The 23,811-nt window shown below is 32.5% G+C and overlaps 1 long non-coding RNA gene across 3 annotated transcripts in view; it reads right to left on the minus strand.

Annotated features, from left to right (window-relative positions):
- LOC145292093 (uncharacterized) overlaps positions 1 to 10,983 on the minus strand; it is a 460,939-nt gene extending 449,956 nt beyond the window's left edge. For 2 of the 3 annotated variants that reach the window (XR_013869549.1, XR_013869548.1), the window contains exon 1: positions 10,016 to 10,983. This is a non-coding gene — a long non-coding RNA (uncharacterized LOC145292093). The remainder of the gene's footprint in view (positions 1 to 10,015) is intronic. The other variant, XR_013869550.1, reaches the window with a different exon arrangement.
- Between the last annotated feature and the right edge of the window lie 12,828 nt (positions 10,984 to 23,811).

Consider the following 23,811-nt stretch of genomic DNA (forward strand, 5'->3'; position numbering starts at 1 on the left):
GCTATTCATATTCATAAGCTGGACAAAAGAATTTAGGCATCTTGATCAGAAAACTAGGAAACGAATGACCATGAACAATGTACTACACTTTAAGAAGAAAAAAAAAGAATTGGAAACATACATAGCCAAGAACACTGAAAGGCTGATCATTGGAGCAAGAGAAGAACAGGAAGAGATGCATCGACGATTCACAAGAAGCAAAGGGACTCACAAAAAATATTTGGAGATGGCCAAGAAAGGAAACTGGAACAAAGAAATGGAATTACTACTGACAGCTGCACCAAGCAATGCAATTAAAACCAACTACGTTATGGTTAAAATAGATAAAACACAGGAAAAACAGTAAATGTAGATTATGTGGACAAAGAGACGAAATGATAAATCACATAAATGAATACAGTGAATTATCCCTTAAAGAATACAAGAACAGACATTGTCACATGTTGAACATGCAGGCAGATGGTATCAACAAAAACCGGAGACAGTAGTGGAAAAAAAAAATCACAAAATGCCCTGGAACATAGTGGTACAAACAGATAAATTCATCCAAGCAAGGGGATAGGACGTCATGATAGTTAACAAGAATAAAACAGAAAACTTGTAGATTGTGCCGTCTCAGCAGATCACAAAGTAAAAATCAAGATCGAAAAAGGAAGCAAATATACAGACCTTGAAAGGAACGAGGAATATGCAGAAAGTCAATATAAAATTAATTTCAATATTTTTTATTATAATTAATTTTTTAAAGTTCTGAAACTAAGTGCTGTTATTTCAAAATTTGCTTCGTTACTTTAACTTGGCCGAGTCAATCAAAGATGGCAGTCGATTTCTATTTTTTTTGGGGGGGTCGCTTATTAGAATTAAAAGTTAATTTAAAAAAAAAAGGCTTATGGTATCATTAACCCTAAATTCAGGGTGATTGCCTTTTCTTCTTACTATTTTTTAAGATCGTCTTCAAACAAAATCGACCATCATGTTTTTATTCAATAGTTTTTGGTTAAGTGAAAGTGACCATAACATATTCAAAGATGAATCTTACAATCAGTTTCCACACTTTAAAACTATACATTTCGGTAAAAAAAAAAATTCTTGCGTTTGGTAAAAGCGATTTGTAATATATATCCCCCATCGATTTCTAGGCTGTTAACTAGAATGCACAAATGCCTTGAAATTTAATTTATATAAAACTAGAAAGGGGGTAGTCGATTGGTACTCAGTGAGTATTATTTATTGAAAGCGGAGTTCGAAATAAAATTGCAAAATATATGAAACTTAATTAAAAATGGCAGCGACTTTTCCGGTTGCTCAGCTGTTAAAAGGTGCTTATCATACATTATTTTATTAGTTTCCGTTTAATCTTGGATTGTTTTTCAAAGATAAAAGCTTTAAGTTAATTTCTAAACGGAAATAAAATGTAATTTTACACGTGAAAAATATTACAATGAAAAATGGGTACTTATGCAGAATACGGACCCTGCTGAAATAGTAGGGTTATTACTTAGAAACTGATTTTTAATATGGGGAGGAGAGGTCGCTTTATTGTTCTGTACTTTCATCTTACAATTTGATAAGTTTAATTTTTATGGTATCTTTTATTTAACTTGAAAATCTTATCTAAAAAATAAAATAGCATGGGGCATAAATACCGAAAAATATTATCACGGCGAATTAAAAAATAAATAACTAAATAAAAAAGAGAAGGGGTAACTAAATTTTAATAAATTATTTGTAAAAATCCTATTGAAATATAAAGATTTGTTTTTCGGAATTATTTTTTTTAAATAATTGAGAAATTGAAGCCTTAGGATACTGAATTTACAAAACAAAAAAAAAATTATTTATTTTTTTCTAAAAATTACAGGGAAAAAAGTTTGTAACAAATTGATATTTTTTCAAAGGGCCAAGGATTGTGAATCGGAAAACAAAATTAATCAATGTTTTAATTGATTTTTTAAGCTAAGAATTGTGGGTCCAACTCCAGCATAAAGGACGTTGGAATTTCTCAATTATTTCGCTTAACTTTAACCCATTTTTTTTTTTTTTTTTTTTTTCCATATCACGTTATTTAGATTGAAATACTTCCGTCATGATTAATAAACATCTTTTATTTAAACAACGTTTTAGTAAAAAGAATAAATATCATTGTAAGTTTCCTCGTATACGCGAAACATTAGGGGAAATACAGCTAGCATCTTCATAAACAAGTCGAAAAAGAGGCTAGCTAGGGAAGAATGATAACTCAAGCTTATATTTTCCTAATTAAAGGACAGGGTTATGAATTGAATAATCGTTATATTTACGTGACTGAAATAGGATTTTATCCTTAATGTTATTTGTCTTGAAATAAAATTCTAATTTACATACTTACAAATAACTTGGAACCAAGAAAACCGAAAGTGTAAAATACTATATCTCCCTCCTCTTAAAAAAAAAGAAAGAAATGGTGAAAGATGTGAAGAGTCCGGGAGGACCGAGGAGAGAGAGCACTAGCTAGATATCCACTGGAAGAGTGGACTGGACTGGGTTCTTGGGAAAGGCTTTTTGACACCCAAGTCCCAAAGAATACCAATGGTAAGCAGCTGTTGAGATAATGTGAAGTTAACTTCGCTGGTTATAGAACGAGGTGGGTGGCACTGGAAATCTGGGGAGACTTGTTGTCACTAAGACTTCAGGAACACCACAGTGAACGAACGAGCAATGATGATGACATGTGACTAGTGGGTGAATATTAATCACTGAATAATAATAACAACAAACACAGTTTGATGGTACCAGCTTCGGTTGATATCACACAAAATAGTCGTAAACGGCCAAGGAGAATGGAAAGATCCAGTAATAAGAACTCTAATCATACCCCTACTGCAAAAGTACGGAGAGTACTAAGACTTTGGGGAGGCCTTGCCAACCAAATCCCAGAGATGAATTGCTAGTGATAAATTAATGGTAAGCAGCCGTTGAGATAACACAAAATCGATCGCAATTGTTATCGATAGAGGCGGAGAGTACTAGAAATCTAGGAAACTTGTTGTCACTCAGACTACAGGGAACACGAGCGATTATTATCAGTGAGCAGAGTAATCACTCATGACCTGGGTAGGTATGGGAGAACTCCTAGTGAGTACGTGATAATAAAACAATAACAATAAGTTAACCAGGATAAAACCAATTGTCAAAATGAAAATGATTCGATATTTATACACTTACGTTACCGTGTTGAAATAAAACGTTATTATTTAGAAAGCCATTCTTAACACGGAGAGGGGAGGTGGTTTTGTAATTATTCTGTGCTTTCATCTAACAATTTAATAATAATAATAATAATAATAATAATAATAATAATAATAATAAGCTATAGTAAAACCTGCATTTAATTTGTAAATACTATTTTTTAAAATAGCACGGTAACATAAGTGCATAAGCATCAATGAATCTTTTTCAAGTTCAAAATACATTACAAAGCAAAATATTTTATTTTATGACAAGAAATACGATTAAGGGAAGCGACACTTGAACAGAATTTTGTGAGAAGCGCAGAAAAGAACATGTGTTGGAGATCTTTTTGTGGTGCTTGTGCAGTTTACGGACTGTGTTGGAATGATAACGTTATTATTTAGAAAGCCATTCTTAACATGGGAGAGGTTAACTAATCTATACTTTTATCGGCGGACCCGAAGAATATTATCCCCACCGGGCCCACCCTTCTCTATTTTTTTTTCCAGCGGATTAATGGACACTAGTCTACTAGATTATCAATAAAAAATGTTAAAAAGTCAATATTTAGATATTTGTAAGGGGGGGGGGTACTCATGCTCAGTCTTTAATGCCACGTTCTAGTAAATCGATCACCCATTTTAGAACCATTCGGCATTTTAGGTTAAATTTCGCCCACTTAACCTTTTGTTAAGTAGTTTAGTCTTTTTTTTTTTTTTTTTTTTTTTAATTCGCTTTTAAAAATAATCTCCAAATAAAAGGCTAAATTCGTGAAATTTGGCTTAAAAACGTCGAGTGGTACTAAAATGGGTGGTCGTCGTGGTCGATTTACTAGACCGTTGCATTAGAAACTGAGCACATCCGCCACAAATGTTTCAATATTGACTTTGGTACTTATGCACTTATGTTACCGTGCTGAAAAAATAACGCTATTATTTAGAAAGCCATTCTTAACATGAGGAGGGGAGAGTGTTTTGTAATTATTCTGTACTTTCACCTAATAATTTAACAATAAAAAATATCGTAAAAGTAGAATTTAACTTGAAAATACTATTTAAAAAAATAGCACGGTGACATAAGTAAATAAGCACCTTGACTTTTATTTCATTTCCTTTTTTTCTTTTTCTTTTCTTTTTTTAATAATCTGATGAACTAATGTTCATTCGATAATAATCCGCTAAAATTAAATAAATAAATAAATAAAATAAAAGACAGGGATAAAAAATTCTTCAGGTCCACCGTTTCGGCGTTTCATCTAACAATTTAATAAAGATATAGTAAAAATTGAATGTTAACTTGAAAATTCTATCTAAAAATAATTAGCACAAGTATCTAGTTTTCTTGTGACTTTTAAAACACACACACATGCTTAACTTGCTTAAGCATATTAATAGTAAGACTCGCTCACACACTATTCGGCAAGTGAAAAATAAAGTGTGCTGACTGATATCATGAAATATGTAAACGAAATGTTTATATCGCATCTTTCGTTGACAGTCCAGAGGAAAAAGAAATAAACTCGCCCTTGCAAGCGCTCACCCCTCATCGTTGCTAAAGTGGACTTGACGTGAAAAAGAAGTTACACAGCAAATAATAAACAATTATAAAAAAACAAAAAACAAAAAAACGTCGTCGACATTCGTTCGTTTGTACAAATTAACAGCCAGCGAACACGACATGAAGTCGAATCACGTTAATCGTTTGTCAACATGAAAATGGAAACATTATCAGATGTGTAATATGCACCCATTTCTTAAAAGAACGTTTTTGACTTGCCCATATTGCTTCGACGATTAAAGTAGGCAGGGCCAGCAATCACCTTCTATAAATCAATACCATTATACAACTTCACGTGTGTTCGTGTGTGCATTTTATTTATTTATTTTTTTAGGTACTTGTTCAGTTTAATCAAGACATTAAAAAAATGAAAATATCGAAAAAAGGTTATATTGTACGTATCCGTTTTGAACTGAAGATCTCCGAAAAAAAAAATTCACTTAATTTGATCGAGTAGTTTTTTTGTTTTTTGTTTTTTTTACGGCGGAAAAAAACACGTTTTTATGAAAGCGCGTTGAAGGCGTCTGTCTTGGAATATTTTTAATTTTGGGGTACTTGTATAGTTTAATCAAGGCATTCACTTAATTTGATCGAGTAGTTTATATACTTATTATTATGGCTTTGTATTACTGTTTACACATAGATTCGAAAAAGTTGTCAAAAAACAAATATATAATAAATAAATGTTATCAAAGGCAAGATAAATTACTTTTCTACCAAACTGGAAATAATTTTCGTGTTTTTATTAAATTTAACATGTTTATTCAGCTCGAAAAGCATACAGTGTTTACCGATGTATTGGAAAATTCAAAATGGCGGCCGACTCTTTCTTTAACACGGTAAGTTCGGGAAAAGGTGTTATAAATAATAAACTAGACAAAATACTATTGAAAACCACCGAATATATGTCAAGTTATGTCACGGTAACGTATATTGAGCGAATTTCTAACAGTATTTTGTCTATTTTATTATTTATTACACCTTTTTCCGAACTTACCGTGTTAAAGAGAGAGTCGGCCGCCATTTTGAACTTTCCAATATATCGGTAAACACTGTATGCTTTTCGAGTTGAATAAACATGTTAAATTGAATAAAAACACGAAAATTATATCCAGTTTGGTAGAAAAGTAATTTATCTTGCCTTTGATAACATTTATTTGTTATATATTTGTTTTTTGACAACTTTTTCGAATCTATGTGTACAGTAATACAAACCCGAAATAAAAGTTCCCTTCCTCCAAGTTAATAACGTTTTTTGTTTTCAGCACGGTCCGTAAACTGTACAAAGAGCAATAATTTAAGACATTAAATCCATCAGAATGAATTTATTTTATTTGTAAACAAATGAGCCGTTTTTATGCATTATTTATAGTTGAATAAATAAACTAATTGGTACTTTACTTATCGAATCATGCCGAATTAACGTTATTTAGAAAGCTATTCTTAATATGAGGTGAGGAAGGTGTTTTGTAACTATTCTGTAATTTCACCTAACAATTTAATAAAAAAGATATCGCAAAACTTTAATTTAACGTTAAAATACTATTTAAAAATTGCGCGGTTCCACGAGCACCAACTAATTATTTCGTAACCCGTTCGAATTTGGAAACGTTTAAACTATCGAATAAAAGTCTTCTTTTTTTTTTTTTTAATTTGGTTTTATAATTCTTATCAAATATTTAAAAGAGTGAAAGTTTTTCCTCTTTTACAAGACCCAATCATTTTAAAGATTAAAACATTTACCGCAATAAAAGTTATTGTAATTTCATAACAATTTCGGTCAAGTAATTTAATGACTACAACAGAATGTAGTAATTTAATTTCTGCAAATGTTATGAAAAATAATTTGGTGAAATAAAATAAATTAATACTTATGCATGCATGTTACCGTACTGAAATAATGATATTTAGAAAGCCATTTTTAACATGTTGAGCGTTGAGCGCGTGTTTTTTTTTCTTTTTGTAGTTATGTATTTTTACCTAACAATTTAATAATAAAAAGATATCGTAAAACTCGAATTTAACTTGAAAATACTTTCCAAAAAATAATACGGTAACATAAGTGCATAAAAATCAATAAATTTCTTAAAAAAAAAAAAAAAAAAACGTCATAGTTAAAAATATGAAAAGATCTAAAGCAACGCCGTATACAGTGACAGTCACATACCTTCGTCAACGTTAAAAAAATTTTTTTTTTAAGTTTCCGCTAAAACAAGAATAAGACTAAATAACCAGAGCATTTTATATTTGTTTGTTTTTATTCAGTGTAAAAATTAGTGTTTGCGCATCTATGATACCACGCTATTATTTTTATTCAAATAGTATATTCAAGTTGAATTCAATTTTTACGATATTTTTTGTTTATTAAATTGTTAGGAAAAAATACAGAATAATTACAAAGCAGTAACACCCTCCCCACCGTATGTTAAGAATGGGTTTCTAAATAATAACGTTATTTCAGCGCAGTGACACAAGTACAGTGTCATTTTTTTTTCTTTTTTGTTACAAACGCGTTTCTTGCGCGTCGTCACACATATTCCATTACATAACAGAAATACAGTATTGCGTGCCGTATACACGTGTTTGCTCGTCGAACGCAACGAATAATTTAAGTATTGAATCCGTTAATACTTACAAAAATACAACCAGAAAAAAATATAAACCTTTTCTCGTAATTCGTATTAATGTACTTAATAAATGAACTTGCATTTGGCTAAGAACACAGTGTAGTTTTAAGAAATGATCTTACTACTGGATATTAGGACTAACTCTTATTTATTCTTAGTAAGTAATAGTAAGTAAGGAAAACTGTCACAAGAAAGTGTGTGTGTATGTGTGTATGGGGGGGGGGCGTTTGTACCAAAAAAGAAAACTCTATACTTGTGCATTTATGTCACTGCACTGAAATATTTTTTTGTTATAAACAAACGAAAAGGTTTATTTAATTATTTACACTATCTGATATAGGTGGAAGGAAGTACCAAGTGAAGAAATTAAGAGTTAGAAACTTATTTGGATCCCCGAAAGTCTGTCAGGTATAGATAGTCGATGCTTGATCGCGTACTGGATAGGAGCAAGTAAGCTTTCAGGATTCTTTCTGCTGAGCGAACGTGATTCTCAAAGTAGCCGAAGTGGTTCTTCAGGGAACAGATGGAATCAGTGCAGCCTGCAAACTGATTGATCAGTTCGTAACCAAAAATCGCAATGCAGGGGCATTACTTCACAAGAGAAAATAAGTATTTATTTATAAACTGTTGTTACGTAGTATCTGTTCTCGGTCAATAAAAGAGAAATCCTTTTAGATTGTCGCAATGTTTATTTTCGTTCCCAATGGATAGTGCCCATTTCGGGAAGCTTGGTTTTACCCACATTAAAGACCTACCTTGTGTCTAACTCCGTCCTCATGGGGAGACAAGTAAATAAAGACATTTCAATTCCATCTACTTGCCTCCCCGCGAGGGCAGTTTGACACAATGTGTGCGTTTCCATGTGATTGTGAATAAAACCCAGCTTGAGCTCACCATATTTAAGTGCTCGACTGCTCGCGACAGTGGCAAGAAAAAGAAATATAAAAATGTTTATCAGTCTCTCCTTTGGCAGAGAATGGAACCGATACTACACTTTAATCCTAGCCCATATAGCTTTGCGTTTTAAAATGTGAACATTGATTAAACTTATAACAAAAGCATTGAACCATGCAATTATACATGCGTGCGTGTGCGTGTGTATGCGTGCGTACTCGAGCGTGTGTGTGTGCAAGACAGCTGGAGCTGGACTAGTGCAGCAGCAGATAGCACGTATGTATCAATATAAGATCGGTGAAAAATGTATTTATGCTAAAAAAAAAAAATAATAAAAATGTGGCGTCTATTGATAAGGGAACTTTTGTAAGTAGAGACATTTATAAAGTTGTATCAAGACAAATTTCCAGGTCATGGGGGAAGATCTGTGTGTACAGTGAGTGCACTTTGTGCGGTATGTTTAATAGGTAATATCTACCATTCTTCGCACCAAGAGTGGACGTGACACGGGGTGGATGTAAAAGGACGGAGGTGCTCTCACCTTTAAACGAAGGAGGATGCATTGAACGGTTGCAAAAATTTGCCGTGATCGGCCCCGTCGATATTTTCGGAGGGGGGGGGGCTAAGGTTATAAAGAAATACCATTCCCTCTCCCGAAGAAGTGGTAATACTTGGGAGGATGGCTTCCTGAAACCGAACAGAACCCCGCTACACGCTGAGATCATCCAGAGAACCAGTGTCAGACTTGACAGGTTATCTGTTTTTACTTTTTATTTTAGCGGTTACTTTAAATATTATTTGAGACCCCTATTTTTCCATTGCTATTTTTTTTTTCTTGGACAGGTCACATGCTTTAATAGAATGTCTTCATTGTCATCCGATTCATTGATTGGTATTTTAATGGCGTTTAGTAAGATTTCTTAGTTTAACCTATGTTAGGCGCATCCGCATCATAGTTACTGTCAGTTGCTAAGGCAGGATCGATCTCTCGGCCTCCCCACAATGAAATTAACCACTTTTCCCTAGTAGCCTTCCAAGTTCCTTTTTTTTGGGGGGGGGGGTAGTATCTTTTCTGACACTACATTTGAGTTTTCTGTCCTTGGTCAGTGAAAAGAAATCCTTCTAGTCTGAGGCAATTATTTATTATTATTATTTATTGTTAATGTTGTTATTATTATTATTATTATTATTATTATTATTATATTGTTGTTGTTGTTGTTGTTGTTGTTGTTGTTCTACTTCAATGGGATTCCTTTTGAGGAGCTGGGCTGGATTTCCTCCACATAAAGAACTGCCCTTATGTCTAATTTTGCCCTCCTGCGATTGCAACTTGATAAGAACATGCAAACCGTAGAAGAGATGACAATCACGGATAATACTTACATTCTACAGGTGGGGTGGGGGGTATGTTATTGTTGTTCGCGGTTGTAGTAGTGGTGGTGGTAGTAGGAATTATTGTTGTTGTTGGTGTTATTATTATTATGATCGTCATCAGCGTTTATCTTGTTTAACGCGACCTGGCTGCACTGGTATGGGCTTATGTTCTGGGTGAAGTCCTCCGACCTTGTTAAGATTTGGGATATCATTATTAGTTTATAGGGGAAGTCTGTGTTTTTGTTTCCCCCCCCCCCCGTTGTTTGGTTTTGTTTTGTTGTTGTTTTTTACCAAAAAAAAAAAAAATTAAATAAATAAAATAAACAAACAAAAACAGAAAGGGTTTTCCTTACCTGATCATCGTTTTCGTTGAGTTCGTCAGAATCCGAATTTTCCAAAGGTAAATTCCCAGATTGATTAGGTTGGTCCGTGGGGGAGTGCCTGTTCGCTTTGGGCGAACTGGCAATTGGAGAATTGGAGTCGTCCGCCTGGTCCCGACAATAACCCGTTCGGGTACCTCGGATACTCGAAGTGCAACCCATCACGAATTGTGTATCAAGTCCTTCTCCAATGATTTAATACTGTTGATAAATCCACTGTTGGTCACCCTTTATTTTATTTATTTATTTTTTTTAATATTTTTTAGGTATATTTTTTTTAACACTTTTTAATTTTATAATTTTTTTTTACCTTTTGTTACTTTTTTTCGTTCATTTATTTTAAATAATATATATATATACATATAGACATATATGCATAGATATATTTAAACTTTAAATTGCAATTGCCCCTCGTTATCTCAAACACTCTCTTCTTTTCCAGACCAGGACTTTCTCCCTCACACACTCTCTCTCTCTCTCTCTCTCTCTGTCTCTCTCGCTCGCTCGCACTCGCACTCTCTCTAGTGTTTACTCCCTGAACTTAGTTTTTTTTAATTTCCTATATATCAAAACGTTGATAAGTTGTATTCCATGTCTGTGTCTTGATATATACGGTGCCGTTTTGCAGCCTCTATTGTCTCGGCGGCGGCTGGTGGACCACCGAAGTTCGTACGTGTTGACGAGGAATTCAACAACTCCAGCTTACCAATAGTAGTGGTAGTAGTAGTAAAAGTGTTGATAGTAGTAGTAGTAGTAGTAGTAGTTGTGGTGCTACTTCTGTGACTATTGATACTGCCATTACTACAGCGACCAACGAGTAGCAGTTGTACAAGTATTATAGTAATAGTGAAAGGGAAATAGTGTAAGTCGAAAAAAGATGAAAGAAAGAAATTGTAATATATATAAAATACAGAAATAAAAAGCAGTTTTTGGCCAAAGCAATAGTAGAATTAGTAGTTAGAGAAGAAGAGATGAACAGAATATACAAATAACAGAACGTTTTCGTTAACACTAGTAAGACTACTATTACAACTACTTTCGAGGATGCGTAAAGTGAAAACGGGAATTCGTTCGTTTTATTTTTCTCTCACTATGCTCTTCTTAAACCTGTTTTTTTTTTCTTTTTACTTTGACCCCCCCCCCCGCTTATTTTCAGTCCCAAGAGACAATGGATATCCTTTGCGAGGGCTCTATACTGATGCAAGGGTTGCACAATCACTAGCCACACCTTTGTTGAACTGAACTGACCTTGCCTGAGTTCAATAACAACGAGAAGTTCAAGATGACTGTAAACAATGACGAGAGCAGAGAAAGACTAGTAGCTTTGCAGAATTTTCAGCTATTTAATTCATAGGTGAAGAGAGGATATATGCATTTATATCTTGTTTAAACGAAGTTGATAGTTTTCTTTCCCCTGAACAAAGAGGCTAGCTCAGGAAGATCGATAACTCATATTAATAATCGTATCCCTTAATTTGAAAAATTATAAATTTCAGTTATCGCTCTTCCTTGGTCGACTTTTTTATAAAGATGACAGCTATCTTTTTCTTGTCGACTTTTAATTTCAACGTTTCACGCGCAAGCTATGGTTTACAAACATTGTTTAAATAAAATTAAATTGTTTTGTGAATAACACCGAAATCCATTTCACTCTTAATTATTTTAGTGATTGATTCAATCACTGATTGAAATAAGAATTTACCTTATTTTCACTGAATTAATTTTCTTAAAATATATTAAACTTGTTTTGGCGAGTGTATAAATAGTTAACAAGGAAAACAGTGTAAAAAGAAAACACACACAAAAAAAACAGACAACAAAACCAAGACAAACAAAAAAACGTGGGTATTAGTGGCTAATTACCAATCGAATTAGAGTAAGTACTATTCTTCTTCTTCTTCTTCTTCTTCTTCTTCTTCTTCTTCTTCTTCTTCTTATTATTATTATTATTATTATTATTATTATTATTCATTTAGAGTTTTCACACAGGTCATCAATGATGACCGTCATCATCAGATAGTGCTCACTGACAACAACCAGTGGTGTTCCCTGGAGCCTGAGTGACAGCAAATTTCCCCAGATTTCAAGTACTCTCCACCTCTTTCGTTAACCTTTGCAAACGAATTTGTGTTATCGCAACAGTCGTTTGCCCTCGACCTCGGGTGCAACAACCATTAGTTTTCACTGATATTTGGATGGCAATAAGCCTCCCCAAGGTCCCAGTCCCCTTTTCACCCATCCAATGTTCTGGTTAGTACTTTACCTCCTCGGTCTTTCCATCCTCCTTGACTTCTGGACTATTTGCTTTGGAGACAGTCGATGACGCCGACTCTACAATTTATTTTTTTGAATGGGGAGGAAGAGTCAACTTATAATTTTGAAATATCAGTTTTCTTAGTTGCATCTTTTGGTTTTATTCCTGTTGCAAATTTCCATATGGTTGGGTGGCATTTGTTGATTATGGGGATTAGTTTCCGCATTCAAGGGGTTTCCTTCAGATTTCAGCTGTTTTCAGCATTAACCGTCTGTTGCATAGTCTCAGTCTTCCCGTCGATTCCGATTTCTCTTGGTCTCTTTTTTTTTTTTTCAAATTCTTTGCGACTGTTCCTAGTGCTCATACAATTATTGGTATTATATTGATTTTCTTCAGGTTTCATATTCGTTTCAGTTCACTGGCAAGTTTCGCATATTTGTTTCGTTTTTCTGTTTCTTTGATCCTCACCCCGTGATTTGCTGAAACAGTAAAATCTACAATTTGGGAGTTTCTTTTCTTTTCGTTAATTGACGTCTGGTCTTCTTGCTTGGCTGGATTTATCTGTTTTTACCTCCATATCTCAAGAGATTTGATGATTTTCATTTTTCAGTAGTCTTTGGGTTGTGCTTGAACCATTTGTCTGCATGTTCAAGGTACAGTTGTCTGCAGAGTTCTTAGTGTGTTGCTTTCCTTATGCAGCCGTGCATGTCCTTATATTTATTTTGGGCTAGTTTACTGCATTCGCTTATTATGTGGTTTTTCGTTTTATCTCTTTGTCCACAGAGTCTACATTTACTATTTTTCTGTGCTTTATCTACTTTTACTTTAATGTGGTTAGTTTTAATCACATTGTTTTGTGCAGCTGTCATTAGGAATTCTGTTTCTCTGTTCATGTGTCCTTTTCTTAGCCACATCTAGGTGTCTTCATGATTCTCTTTTTTTCTTCTTTCTTTTTATTTTTGTTCTTCTGATGAGCGTCAATGTAGCTCTTTCTTTTCCTATTTTCTTGTGCTTTTGTTTCTGGTTTCATCTTTTCTTGTACGTTCTAGTGTCTCTCACTGCAGAAACCATTCTTTGTGTGTTCTGATTTATGTACTTTTCAAAGTTTTTTTTTGTGTTTTCTGCATTTATAAACTGGCTAAGTAAAAGTGACGACGGCAAACCTTCCAAATAGTACACATAAGTGAAAATTAAACAGATAACTAAAAAAAATAAAATTTCCTGCATTTGGTAACAGTTATTTGTTGTCTATTCGTTTTATTGTTTTTTTTCTTCCAATTTTTCCCTTGTTAACTATACTGCACAATTACTATTGCATTATTAAGTCTTGCGTGCCATTCTATTTATTATTATTCTTTAGACGCGACAGAGAGATAGATGAGCACGTCTACTAGTATAGAATTGTTTTTTGAAGTGGGGAGAAAAAAAAATAATGATATAAGCAATATTTTAACTCGTTTTATGGGGGAGAGGAAGTTTAATTTTACTTTGACTTCCTTAACACGTAGGCAATTATTAAAACAACTTAATACATACAATTATTAACGCAACACAAGGGGCCTTGTAAACACAAAGTAAGATGCATGCAATTATTGACATAACTTAATACACAGACATTTATTAACGCGGATTAATACACAACTTAATGCATAAACAATCATTCTTGAGGCTGCATGCATCCGCCTCACAACGTAAGGACGGGGGTATGCAATGCCTCTTATCTGGCCCTTAACTACATATTGTATGAAGTATTCCCCAAATTATGTGTGTGGTAACGTTGATAACTCAAAAACTATTTAATCTAATTAGGCTGAACTTTTGCACAAGGAAAATGATGTAATCCAAGAGTATCGGACCTATATATCACATTTGGAAAAATCGACTTTTTTTTAAGAACAGAACCAAAATTATCGTAAAAAAAAAATGACTTTTATCTTTTTCATGACTTCGATTTTCAGTTAGACATCCTAAAATGAAGTCAATTTTTGTTAGATCTTGACCGATATTTTGATCAATTTTGGTGACGATTGGTCACGCGATATAGACGGTAAGCTGTACACCAATAAACGTTACTAACAAAAATAGCCCCTTAATACACAGGTAATTATTAACAGAGCGACACACATAGGCAATAATTAATAAAACTTAAAACACGGGCAATTAATGAAACATAGGCTATTATTTACTTAACTTTGGATTTATACCAAAAAGAAAAAAAAAATTAACATTGATATTTTATTTGTCCAACCACAACAAATCACTCACAACAAGCTGATACAATTGAACACACAGGCAATTAATATTAATACAGAATTTAATTATAAAAATTAAAATGGGCATTTATTAACGCAAGACACAAGTAATTGTTATTTAAAATATAACAGTTACTTTTTACGATTTTATTTTTTAATTTGTTTTGTAACTGCTCAGTATTCCTTTTTAAAGTTAAGGCATACATTTAGCGATTAATATTTTCATTTTGATCTCCAGATTATTAAAATCGTGTGATCACAACACGTGTATGTTTTTTCTCACAATCACGTGACATACAGATTATCATTTTTTTTTCTTACTGTCAATCGATTATTTATTAAAATTATTAATGAAATAGTGCAAATGTAATGTAACACAAATATGCAAATGCATGCGATATGACGTCACCAAGACTTTAAAAAGGAGATCATATTAGGGACGGGAAGAGCGTTCGAGATCATGTTAGAGGATTGGATGACGTTCAAGAGAACATACGAGAAGACGATCATGTGGGTGACGTCATGGTTGTAACAACGAGGAAATAAATGCCGTTGTACAACAAAATAAGCGAGTTGGAGTTCTTTTCTATTTTTTTTTTTTTTTTGTCACCTTTACGACTGAGGCTACAACGCGTTGGTTCCCGGACAACGTTAAACAAAGTTACATAACGTTACACAAAGTGCTAAAATAAACTTTTTAAAACATCATATCTAAAAACAATCTAATTACGAAATTAAATCTATCATAATACAATTTTGTTTCTTTGTAAACAAGTGGGACATGTTAGTCTTTTGCTCATAGTTGGCAAAATTTAGAATGAATTATTTCATGAACCTTTGAAATTTCAAAGGAATCCGAAAGCGTTTATTTGGTTTTATTAAGTAATATCTTTGACCCACTTCTAGTTGTCTGATCTAGCTGAAATTTTTGCAATGATTTATATCTCTATGAATTATGTGGCAAATTACAGCTTCGGATTAATTGTGGTTTCTGAATGTGCTTGAATTGAGTCAAGAGTGAAATGGACTCTGTTGAATGTCGCAGATTCGGTTTTTGTATTTGAAATGATGCACGTCGCAGGAGACATTTTGATGAAATGAAAGAAATATATTGTAATGATGACCCATCATATGACTTTGTAAAATGGTGGCATCGTGAATTCAAATATGGCCGGGAAATCTGGGAAAACAGTGCTCAGACCTGGTCGCTCCCCTTCTATCATTAATGAGGCATATGTTAATCAAGTTGAGGCCGCTGTTTTGGAAGATTGGCACGTAAGTTGCCAAATAAGTCAAGAATTCAAGATTAGTCCAGGATTTGTGGAAACTATCATTCATGACCATTTTCATATGCATCAGGTGTCTATCAGATGGATTCCCAGGTTGCTGACACTTTCCCAGAAGCGAGAATATGTCAAATATTTCAGGGTGAATTTGGAGATGTGTGAAAAAGATAAATCAAAGTTTTTTTAAAAAAAGATTCATTACATAGGATGAAACATGCGTCTCTCACTATGATTCAGAAACCAAAGGCCAGTCAGTGCACTGTGAACACTTGGAATCCCCGCCTCCAAAGAAGGCAAGGATGCAGTCCTCCACTTGTAAGGTCATGCTCACAGTCTTCTGAGACCAGGACAAAATAGTGATGATAGATTTTCTGGCAAAGGTATCACATTTACAGGAGCCTAATGCTTCAATTTTGAGGAAATCAAGAGAAGCTATCAAAATAAAGAAGCAAGGAAAAATCAACAATCATATGCCCCTCCTGCAAGACAACACTGATTCACAACACGCATGTCGCCAGATCAGAAGCAACTTTGCGCCCTATGATTTTCACTTTCCCAGTGAAGTTGCTTTTGAAAAGAAAGTATTCCCAGATTATGCAGCCTTGATCTTTGAGGTCTTATCTTGGTTGGAGTACTAACCTGTTCTACAAAGACGATCTCCAGAGCTAAATTAAATGATGGGGAAAGATGCAAAACTTTGAGTGGTTCCTATGTAGAGAAAGAACTGTGCCAAGTTTCGTTATGCTTCTGCTATGAGAAGTTGTTCAGCAGCATTAATTATTGAACACTCTTCGTAGACTGTCGCATAGAAAGTCATTAAAACTGGCTTTAGAATTATTAGAAAATTCTCGTATATTAAATGATTGAGAGTTTTGACGGTAGTTTAGTAAAAGTTATCTACATCCAATAATTTTATAAATAAAGATTAAAACAACAATACGTTCATAAAATTAGTTAATATTTTATAACAATTTGCTTCAATTAATAGTTTAATAATGGAACGATAATGTAATTATTTTAGTTATTAATAAAAAGTTAAACAAAAATAAAAGTACAGAGATTCCCGGGCAATGCCGGGTAAATATAACTAGTTATTTATAGAAAATTATGTAATACGAAAGTATAACGATTAAGCTATCAATATAAGAACAAAATGAAACAAATATGGCTACTTGGTGTGTGTGTGTGTGTGTGTGTGTGTGTGTGTGTGTGTGTGTGTGTGTGTGTAAAAGTTTTTAGTAAGGTTCGATTTATGTTTTTGTCTGACAACAGGACGCCTGATGTAGTTTGGTAAAACTTAAAAAGCCTACAAGTTTTGCTGTGAATAGCATTTAAGTTTGGTCCAGCTATTTACTTGGTTAGCTGCCCGTACTGATTTTTTTTTAGTTTGTCAAGAGAATCAAATTTATGCATTGAGCTCACTAAGCCACAATTCGCCCATGAATGGAGTATTGTTGCCACTGGTGCATCTGCTACGATTCTCCCACTTCTAGACAGGGTTCAAAAACGAGTCTCCAACCTAATAGGTCATGCACTATCAATCAAACTCAAACCTCTGTCCCATCACTGAAAGTTTGCATCTCTGTGCCAGTTTTACAAGTATTTTAATGGAAAGTGCTCTGACAGACTCCAAGCACATCTCGATTTTCCCTACCAGAGTCCTGTTATCCAGGTTACGGCCCTATACCACTTGATACCAAACCTGTCTGCTATGGGTGACTTGCTTAGGAATCAGAGTTCCAGACAACATAGCTCCTAGCATTATCATGTTGCAATTGCCCCTACCATGGTAAGAAAGAGTTGGGCATTAGAATGTTGCTCCTATTGATGTTTCCAAATGAACAAAATCCTCAGAACATCAGCGGTTGAAAAAGGTTGAAAATAACAGGTGCGTCAACAGAAATAGAAGTGCTGGTGACTTCCTCCAGCAAGTCCAACAATCGACTCAATCAGCTTATACAAAGTAGAGTACCTGACGCCCATCTCTCTTGACCAGACAGATATTTTAATCGTCTAACTCAAGACAACCACTGGCCTTTTCAGGACAAATCACCCGTGAAAAATTGTGCGATTTTCCACCCGTCCTTTTGAAGACAAATGTGTCACTAGTCATTTTGAGGGCAACTTCCTTTTCAGTCTGTCCAGCAGTTATACAACCTTGGTGCGACGTCTACAACGATCTAGCAGCAATAGAAAGTAGCAACCAGACCTATCAAGCTGTTTTTCAATCGAAATAACGTCCATATTTCGACCACCAACGTTGGAAAAGTAATCCGACTAGACATTTCTCGTCAACCCTTTTATGTGACGTTGGCAGCTGAAACAGCTCTTTTCATTTTATCTTTATTTTTACGGTCTAATAAATCGGTTTATTTACAAAATTAACACTTGTGTTTCACATCCTTTTTTTTTTTTTTTTTTACCGTTGCCGTATTTGTCTTTGTGTCTCCCACAAAAATTTGTTGGGTCGTTACCACAACAGAATGAAGAAATGTGTACTCAATTGCAGCATAGGAGTTGTTAGAATGTACCATCTAGTTCACTTAATTTTTCACCCTAATTTGGGATTTAAAAAAAAAATGATTGTCTTTTATATATATATATATATATATATATATATATATATATATATATATATATATATATATATATATATATATATATATATATATATATATGCTTGTTGGTAATCGTTACAAGGGATAGAATATATACCGGCGTTGTATGTGAGGGTTTGGGGAGAGTACTTGGTGGTTTTTAATGTTTGTTTTATTGTTGAAGAAGTTGTTTGCATTGAAAGAATACCAAGTCTATTAAGAGTGTCGCAAATTTTTGTATTATTAGTGTGGGTAGGTAGTGTGGGTGCCGTTATTTTCTTTTTATAATAACTCGATACAAGAATACCGAGAAAAGATCTGAATGCATTTTATTTTATTTTATTATACCTTTAAAATATAGAGAAGTTGAAACAATTGATCTCTTAGTTATATAATTTTATCTTTTTAACTTCGTTTTTTTTGGGGGGTGGGGCTGTAGACATTTTTTGGGAAGTCGATAACTCATGAATTTATTTTCTTGGAAAAGATCTGAGAATGGTAAAAAAAGATATGTTGACAGAGAGTCAGTGTTTAATCTTGTGAGGTTGAAGATACTTCAAATCTATTTTCTTTGAAAAAATCCATGATTTGTGACGGAAGGTCATTATTTAAAGTCATATTTGAAAAAAAAAAACACAAGACTTTTATTAAAAGGATAAGAGATTATGACAAATGTAATTATTTAACGAATGTTATATTTGAAAGAAACGAATCCAAATATATTCTAAATTTGTTGAAATATCAGAATATTTAAAAAAAAAAAAGGTGTAATTGTAATTAATATTTGTTTGTCCAAGCGATAAATTAATATATATATATATATATATATATATATATATATATATATATATATATATATATATATATATACGTGTGTGTGTGTGTGTGTGTGTGTGTGTGTGTTTATGTATTTAATTTAACGTCTGCAGTTCAGAAATTCTTAGTTTTTTACTAAAAAAGAAAAGAAGAGGAAATTATTTGAAGAAAAATAATATATTGTTAGGTGAAAATATAAATATTTTCCATTCCCAGAGTTTCAGGTAATATTTCATTATTTATTACTTGAGAAAAAAGAAGAAAAAAAAAAACAAGAACAGAAAATGTATTTTCAAAAAAAAAAAAAAAATGAAAGAAAGGCATGAACATGAGATTTTACGAAATTTACAAGTAACCCTTTTAATTAAAACCTGTTTTCTTTGAATATGTCCACAGTCGTGCAAGATTTTCTAAAAAAAAAAAATTATCTGTTACATTGCATTTTTGTCTTCAGCCGTGAAAGATTTCCGCCCCAAAAGAATTCTTTGAAAAAATACTTATATTTGACAAAAATAACTTTTGAACGAACTTTATGAAAAATACACACACAGAAGAAAATTTTTTTTCAAATATATATATGCGATTGTAAAGTTTCAACTCTGAGCATTCTGTTATCCTTTTTATTTTTTGATACAACTGGCGTTTAAAGTAGATTTTAGCGCTTGTTAATTGCTTGTACTTTGTTGAAATTGGAAATTTATTTTTGACATTGCATGTTTTCCTCGTTGTTTTATAAGAAAAATTTTTAACTGAGCTGTTTTCCTTTAAATGATTTTTTGTGGTTGTCTGTTTAAATAATTTCTTTTGTGTAACAAATTCTAGTAGAAATTGCATTTGAGATTTAGTGAATTTTGATAATGGATTCTCTTACTATTAACTTGTTTTTGAGAAGGAGTGATGTTTTGAAAAGTAATGTTTAAAATATTATTCAATTTGTTAAAATGGTTACTGATCTTTCTAAGAATGGTTTTGCTCTAAAAAATGAAAAAAAAAAAATGAATGGTTAAGTTCAAATGATCTAATTTATGAACAAATAACTTTATATTGAGTCTGAAATTGATGAAGAATTAATTCCAAACCACAATAAGGACGAAATTATTTTTCATGCTAATGTAACTGCAATTTTAGGTAATATGTCCGAAAGCTAGGAAAAGGAAAATGTCGCTCCCACAGCTCCTGGTAGTTTAAATTTATTTTACTTCACATGATAATGTTGATCCTAAATTAAAGTGTCCTTTATTTGATCCAGAAGCTTTATCTATAAATAAATCAGAGTATTTAAACTTTTATAAAGAATTTTCGAATTACGTTCTTAGTATAAGAACTCAAGTTCTTAGGCTTATTGTATTAAACATACATTTAAGAAGATGTGCACACAAAATAGTTAATCATCTTTGAGTTTCTGACTCAAATGATGATATTGCATATCTTGAATAAACGAATTTTTAGATAGAGAATCTGTTATTAATAGTATATTTAAATCCATTACTGAATCGAATATAATATTTACAAGTTGTGCAAAAGATCTTCTGGCCCTAATCATTCTACTGATAAATGTTTGGGAAGTTTGGGATTGCTGAATTGTAGCGGAACTTAACAACACTCCGTTGGTTCTACTGAGGTTACAAAATAGGATGGGCACAAGAACAACCGTCATTCGAACCCAGAATCCGTCCAGTACACAGAAAAGAAAGATATGCAAATTGTGGTACTGTCGCGATTAAGTCTGCATATGAGGACTTTTTTTTTTTTTTTTTGTGAGAAGGACGGAACGTAATTGTGATTTTGTTAGAAGAAGAAGAAGAAGAAGAATATTGCTTTGCTAACTTGGGGCTATTTTTTGTACGCGTCAGTACGAACGATGGATTTTTGTGTGTGTATGCACAAAACGGCATTCGCCGATTTAAAACATTAATTTCAACTCTTCATGAATCCATGTTGGAAATGTAACGTAGGGTCCTTATGTCTCAACTTAGAAAAGTCATCCATGGATCCTAATCCATGTTTGCAGATGGAGGAAGGATGTTTTCTATTGCCCATTGTAAAAGTATCAGCTATTTTTAATAAAATTAAACGCGAATCTAATTATTTGTCAGCGATCTTATCTCTCTAGCAAAATATGTGTACGTAGGAATAATAGCATGTTTAAACATCAGCCTGATTCCTCAACTAGTAAGGAATGTTTGATTAAGACCCTTTTGGGTTCATCCCAAAAGAGTTCGAAACAGTTTAGCTTGCCAGTTGAATACTCTGAAAACGAATTTATTATTCTTTTTCTTGTGGATGATAATTTGAATTTTTATTTACCTGGATTAAGAAATTGTTATAAAATCAGACAAGAAACGGTCATCCGTTGTAATGTTTCAATTATTCATAGTAATACTATGGCAGTACGAGGACCGTTGGGAGTTGGTGCTTTGAAGGTTTTCGGGCCAATAAAATTAGTGAGTTGTGTTAAAGGGGATGCGTTTAATTTATCAAAAGGATTAATACCTTTTGGTGACATTTCAAACTTTAAGCTTGATAATGCTTATACTTCTGATAAAAATATTCATAGTTTGAACTATAATCAAATAACTTTAAATTATTCTGACCCATTGTATTATGTTTTGAACTTATAAATAAAATGTCAGATTATTTATATGGCACTGAAAAAAATGATTTACACCTTTCCCTTTATTTGAAAAAAGCCTGCAAATACAAAGAGATGAATATTGTCTCAAAATTCTACTGATTTAAACTGTCTTAATTCTAACAGTCAAAGGTTGGTTTTGACTAGCATTTTATCAAATTTGCTTGTTATTTCAGGTGTAGCGTTTATGTTAGGCATAGAAAATGTTTCTTCTCTGTCTAAAATGTTAAGAGATTTTACTTTTGCGTTTAAATTTGTTAACGCCGTGAAAAAAAAATCTGACTTCGATCCTGTTTCAGCAGCCACGATATATTTTCTTAAATTGATGCAGTCATTTCTTCCAAAGGAGAAATTTTTCTTTCTTGAATCATTCCGCTAGTAACAGCACTTTTTCTAGTTTCTAGTTTCAGTTTTTTTTTATTGATTAGGTCTTAAAGTAGAATTGAGAAGTCTTATGGTTGTCGTTTCTTAATTCATTATTTGCGACATATCGCCCTTTTTAAGATTCTTTTTTCTCATTGTGTTTGTGTTTTCGTCTTTCTTTCATTCTTCCTAATCAGTTCAACATATGAAGTAGTTTCTTTCTTTTTTTTTTTTACTTAATATCGACACTTGCATTTTTCTTTATTCTCTTTTTTGTTCAAACAAAACTTCGACTATTATTATTTTTTTATTTTACTTCGTGTGTTATGTGTGTTTCTTTCATTATTTTTTCTTATATCTTACATTTCTTCCACGTTCTATTCTTCTTATTTAAACTGCCAATTACGGAATCTAATGCGATGAAAAAGACAGTAAAATAGTTTAGATCTTAAAAAACTAAAGCAAATACATAGTAAAGTAACTTCTATTGATTTTGGTTACAGTTACCGTGAGAAATTAACTTTTAAAATCGAAGGAAACTGAAACAGGATTTACACGTTAAATGGTTTTCATTACTTCGTTTTTTTCTTAATCGATTAACTATGAGGTGTCACTTTTATTGCCTTTGGTAACAGTTACTTTTTGTACAACTTTTTTTTATGTTCCATTAATTAAAAAAAAAGTGAGATGTTATTATGTGTTGATAGTTAAGTAGTTTCTTTTTATTAACAAGGTTTCAACAACTGGGCAAGTTGATCTGAGTTATATATATATATATATATATATATATATATATATATATATATATATATATATAATAAAAATTACAATTAAATTTACCAAAATGATCCAAGATGGTAAAATTAAAGTATATTATAAACATTAAAGAATTAATATTTATAAAGTTATCTCAGCCAGATGTAAAAGCTCGATAAAACCAAATAGGAGATAGAGCTTATAATACGAGCAAACAGTTAATAAAACATGTTAAAAAACACTTTGAAAAAGAGTTAAAAACATATTTAATCTGAAAAGGAAACACTTGATAAGTGGATAGTCCTTAATACGCGGAGTTTCGAATAAATACTTTCTGCATTTTGCTAATTCCTACCCTCTGATGAGAAGGAAAGTATTTCTTCGAAACTCCGCGGATTAAGGGCTATCTACTTATCAAGTGTTTCCTTTTCAGATTAAATATGTTTTTAACTCTTTTTCAAAGTGTTTTTCAACATGTTTTATTAACTGTTTGCTCGTATATATATATATATATATATATATATATATATATATATATATATATATATATATATATATATATATATACGAGTAATTTTAACGTCTTTAAACTGGCAATTGCAGAATATATAAAAGATGTTAAAATCGTAAACATATTTGTTTCGTTTTTGTTTGAAAACGATTCCAACTTGTACTGAAAAATACAAATAAGATTTGTAAAATGCCGACGTAAAATTGGTAAAAGACATTTACAGGTTTGTTTTTATTTGCATATTTTAAACGCCAAATAAAGCTTAACACATCTTTAATCACACAATCCAACCGTTTCCCTCA

Source organism: Euprymna scolopes, chromosome 13, assembly GCF_053919585.1.
Source record: "Euprymna scolopes isolate OS-2025 chromosome 13, ASM5391958v1, whole genome shotgun sequence".
NCBI lineage: Eukaryota > Metazoa > Mollusca > Cephalopoda > Sepiida > Sepiolidae > Euprymna > Euprymna scolopes.